Below are 5,406 nucleotides of genomic sequence, written 5' to 3' on the forward strand. Positions count from 1 at the left end.
TGTGTGGGACTGGATATAAAGGAGGTCCGTTTTCGTGAATCCACAAGACATTTCAGAGTGCTCTTGTCAGTCATCGCTTTTTGACCAATGGTAACTGCACTCGTTGGACTTGTTTGCTGCCCCCCCACCCCACCCCTTCCCGTGCTGTCCTCGCCGTGCACGCGCGTGGTCCCCCCGGTCGTGAAGAGGAGGAGGATGTGGCGCGCGGAGGGGAAATGGCTGCCGAAAACAAGCCGGAAGGTAAGACGGGAATTACGGGATTAATTTTTCAGTTTTTTTACCCGAATGATACCGATATGACTTTAGACCCAGACTAGGGCGAGACGGAGCTGAAGGCTCCCGCAGCTTTTCAAAGTCAGGCGTATGTGTCAGGATTGTGTTCAACGCCGAGGAGGTAGCGCTTGCTATAGCTAGCGGTGTCCATGCATTTAAAGGGAGCGAAATAGCTGACAGGATTTAAATAGATTTATTGTAACGTTTTATTCCGCTGTTCAGTGTAACCAAGTGACGTGCGGGGCTGCCTGCCTACAGCCGCCCGTCGCCACTAACTTCTATCCATCGCGCTTGTTAACAATGCTAGTTAAATTTAGCTAGATTGTTAGCTGACTGACTGCATGTGAATCACCCGTTTGGCGAGGTAGACGCGCGTCCTGTTAAAAACGCTGTAAACCCACGACATTGCCCCTCTTCTCTGGCAAGAAAAAGTGGAATTCCTACACATGGATAGCCTAACTACAATCAGATGGCTTGCTGGATGCCGCTGGTAGCAGCGTTTAGGGTGGCAAGCGCACCAGCCGTATGTCTGTAGCTTGCTTTCCAGAGATGTGCTCGGCGAAGCAGCACAAGACTACGGATAGAGAGTAAGCGATTTAAGTGATGTTAGCAATACAAACGCGATTGATTTTTTTTTTCCCCTCGGGTTGCTAGCCAGGGAGTTGTGTTTTTGCTTTGGGTAATCGGGGGGGATGGCTTCCTTATGGAAACAGAGTTGCCGTCCCAAAAAGCATGGCATCCCCGCCATCCAATTTCCGTAATCTCTAATATATCTTGAGAGGTTGAATACAGACGCGGGTTGACTTTCCAAACTATATTTTGAGTGGAACTCTGGTTTAAATAGGCAAAGGTATGATGTCGGAAAACCGACTCTTGGAAGATTCAATTTAGATGTTTGGAAACGGGAAAAGTGTTGTGGGCTTTGCAGAAAGTCAACGGAGACTGAGCCAAGGCAGCTGAAAGTCGTTATCTTGTTTCTACGTGTAAAATGGTTCGTTAATCCCGGTTTCCATCATCCACGACGCGTCAGCGTGAGCGAAAAACCCACTGATAGTAGTCTACATATCGTTATTATTGGCAAGACATGACGTGACATTCGACATGGAAATACTGTGTGGTTTTTTACAAAGACATTACTCTAATTTATATATATGAATATCATTTCACAATGTCATTGCATTTAGGACACTTCTAGTGACGAGAACTGCACAATTAAGTCATTTATTGAATGATTATATTTAATGACATGTTAATTGCCTAACCTTCTGCAAATGTAAACTCAATCCAAACTTAATAGTTTGACAGTCTTCACGAGCCATATTGCTGCAAGCAGAACACGTCGGCTTTGACCCGATAATGTAAAAAGTTTCACTGGGAAAAATACTGATAAAATACCATCTGTGTAGTTTGCCTCTGATCTAAATGTATCGCCTATATTTAGACCAGTATATTAAACGATCATAATATTGAGTCTCGCTCAGGTATCCACGAGCTCGACTGGGAGGTTTAATAATAACAGGTCCGAAATTTCAGGAATTCAATTGGCATAAATTCAGGAACGCGCGTTAAGCATGATAAGGCAACCCGATTACATTTACACTAATTATGCTAATGATAGGCTACGTTGTATATTAAGCTGTACGATAAAGGTTGTTGATGTTTAACATCTGTTTACAAAGTAACAGTTTTATTCTGGAACTGCGCCGCGTCTATGGGGCTGATATTTAATATTTGTGATCCCTGAAAGCTCTTTAAACATACGGACCTCCCTAAATGCAATTAAAGGACCAAATTAGCGATGGTCTATAAACTCAATCTATTTTGTTCCCCTGAAATCAACACAAGTCGTTAATTATGTTTCGTAAATAAATCTAATGAAATAGCGTGTGGTCGGAAATCAAATTATCTACAACTGTAATCTACTGGCGAAGTCCCACGAGGGGGCGATATTGAGCTATGTAAACGAGCGCGCACCTGACACACATCGTCGGCTGGATGAACACGTGTGGGCTACTTAAAATTAAAACGAGAACCGCCGCCGTCTAATTTGTTAATGACAAATACTTTGTGCCCGGCGAGCCGTATCCTTTCAGACGAACACAAAAACGCACGTATGGGTTGGCTGGCCCGATTTTTCCCACGGTACACTGGGTTTACCCTGGCCTTGTAGATACCTTTTTTTTAAAAACGTATTTGAGCAATCTTAAGCGATTTGTGTGTTGTGTAATTCCAGCGAAGGGACAGGCTCTCAGCTGAGTGACATTGACCCATTATATGCAAATATGACCTGAAGCATATTTTGTATTGTGCAACACAAGATCCATCGTCATCTTGGTCAGGTGAAACACGTGGTCCTGCCTTAGTTTTTTCATACACAAGTCGTGCAGAAAGTAAAACTTAGAGGTATAGAGTGCGTAGCGGATTGTGCCGCAGGTTATGTAGCGGATTGCATCGAGGATTGCATTGTGCTGTGTGTAGCGGATTGCGGAGCAGAATGCATAGTGGAATGCATAGCGCTGCGTATACTGGATTGCGTGGCGGAGTGCGTAGCGCTAGGCTCCGTGCTTCCTCACGCGGCCAGGGCGCTGACGGAGGGGTGGTTCTGGTAATCCGGGAGCGGAATCCCACACCCCGCGGTCCGCTGGGAACGCTGTTTCCCGCCTCTGGCATCGCGCCGGGAATACGCACAGAGTGCGGGAGCAGCCTGGGCCATGATGAGGCCTTACAGAACCGGAGCTGATCGATCCCCTCTCTGCTCCCGAACACAACCTCTGAACCCCCCCCCATTATTCCCCCCCGCCCTGTGCCACTGTGGGCCGCGTGCTCTCTTAAATTAGTGCACACAACACAGACTGAAGTATTAGTGGTTCGTTTGAATGGATTTAAGTAATAAAAGTGAAACCCCATTTGAGAGGTCTGAAGCGGTGACTCTGGATCTGTAGGGAGCGCAGTGCTGCCTCTGGTGGCCGTGTGGAGTACTGCGTGTTCTGCAGATAAACCAGAGCGCCTCGTGAAGCTCCTCGTAAAGCTCCATCCCAGTAGCGGTCTGTGGCTAGGCTAATGAGATGCGTTCACACCTTCCACTGAGTGCTGCTACACTGAGACACTGAATGACTGAACAAGCCTGACCCTAAACCTTAAACCACGCAGGACGTTAACCTCAAACCTTAAACTGTCCAGAGTGTTAACCTCAAACTACCCAGAGCGTTAACCTCAAACCTAAAACTACCCAGAGTGTTAACCTCAAACTACCCAGAGCGTTAACCTCAAACCTTAAACTACCCAGAGTGTTAATCTAAAACCTTAAACCACCCAGAGTGTCAACCTCAAACCTCTCTCTGTCTCTCTCTCTCTCTCTCGTTCCAAGCCAAAACGGGACGTGGGAGTTTGAAACAACGTTGTTATATACAGTCTCCACTGGTTTAATTTATTGTATTCCGTGTTTAAATATTTGACCACGAGATCACTAATTGATTACTTGGAGCTCTCGAGCTAGAATGAAGCCAAATCCAGAGTTATGCCACGTGGTGAATATTCATGAGGCGGCGGTGTGTGACCCTCGGTGGCGTTTTCGATGTTTCCCCGTCGCTCCGTACGCATGGAGTGGCCTCGGCTGTCCTTGAGTGAGTCATTATTTACACACGCGGGGAGAGGGAGCGCGCTGGGTTTAGCGCTGCTCTGTGAGAACAGCAGGGTGTAATTATGGGCGCGTTGATCTCGGGGAAGCGCTGCGGCGTCTGAAGACGGAGTGAACGTGGCGGCGCGTCTTCGGCTGCGGTGGCCGGACCCCCCCCTGCCACGCTCCACCCCCCCCACCCCCCCCACCCCCCTCTTTCAGCGAGGCCTCTGCGTTGTCGTGGCGAGGGCGCTACGGACAGGGTCAGGTCGGACGCCGTGTGAAGCACAAAATGCCCGGAACGTTCCGCGTGTGTCTCTCGGCCGGTGAACTGAATTTCAGTTTGTTTTTAAACTCGGGATCGAGCCTGATCGTGTCGCTCTGCTCTCAGAGGAGACGGTGGGATGAGAGCCGTCGGGAGCAGGGCAGACGGGGAGGCAAGGCTGTGGATCAGCGCTGGTGAACTCCAGGCCCCGCGGGCCGCGGTGTCTGCAGGTCTTCACCCCCATCACGCCCTACACCACCCGGCCTCACCGATGAGCTCCCCTCCTGTGCCATGCAGGTGAAATGACAGTGAGATCAGGCGGTGTAGCGCACGGTCGGAGGACAGACCTGCAGACACTGCGGCCCTCAGGACCTGGAGGTGAGCAGCTCTGCTGTAGGGAGTCTGTGTGAACGCCTTCAGAGTCGCTGTGCGAGGGACCCAATCTGACCGTGGAGATGGCGGTAGTTGACATGGGGCGAGACAGGGGGGCTGATTTTAGGGACTTTTTGGGACACGCAGCCCCAGTGGGGGGGGTGGTTATGAAGGGGAGATGGGCAGACTGTGTGAGGGTAGAGGTGTGTGTGGGGACCAGGTCGAGCAGGCGGTGTGTTGGGGTGCAGCAGGAGACGTTAAGGGGCGCCGGGTGTGAAATGTCCGAATGACTCCTGCCCCACAGCTGCCCCTGCATGTACGCATGGGAAACCCCTATAGGCAGGGGGGTTGGGAGGGGGGGGGATAAAAAGTGCTTGTTTTCCTAGAGCCTGTCTTCTACTCTTGTCTCCTGCCTCCTGAAGGACTGAAGAGAATCCGCAGCCCGGGGGGAATGCACCGGGCGGCCGTGTTCTCCTCTGGCCACACTGCCCCTAAGGGCGTCAGTGAGGACCTGGAGACCCACAGTAAGAGCTGCTTTACCCACGATGCATCCTGCCTCTGCCCCAGGGCACGCGCGCGATGAGCTGTTATTCACTCTCCACTCCATCCCTCCTTCTCTCCTCTCTCCTCTCTATCTCTGTCTCTTCTCACTTTCCTTCTCTCCCCCTCTTTCTTCTCCAACCTCCTTTGGCTCTCTGTCTCTCTCTCTCTCTCTCTCTGTGTCTCTCGCTCTCTGTCTCTCTCCTCTCTGTCTCTCTCTCTCTCTCTCTCCTCTCTCTCTCTCAAATTAAAATTCAGCTTCAACTTTTCAAATTTGCTTTATTTGCATGACAAGAGACTAGCATGCATTGCCAAAGCATTAAAATGCATTGTGATATCA

At 49.9% G+C, this 5,406-nt stretch overlaps 1 pseudogene; it reads left to right on the forward strand.

The window, feature by feature from the left end:
• The first annotated feature begins 215 nt into the window (after positions 1-215).
• LOC133139590 (calmodulin-binding transcription activator 1-like) overlaps positions 216-5,406 on the forward strand; it is a 323,855-nt pseudogene continuing 318,664 nt past the window's right edge.

The sequence above is a fragment of the Conger conger genome, chromosome 10, assembly GCF_963514075.1.
Source record: "Conger conger chromosome 10, fConCon1.1, whole genome shotgun sequence".
Classification (NCBI taxonomy): domain Eukaryota; kingdom Metazoa; phylum Chordata; class Actinopteri; order Anguilliformes; family Congridae; genus Conger; species Conger conger.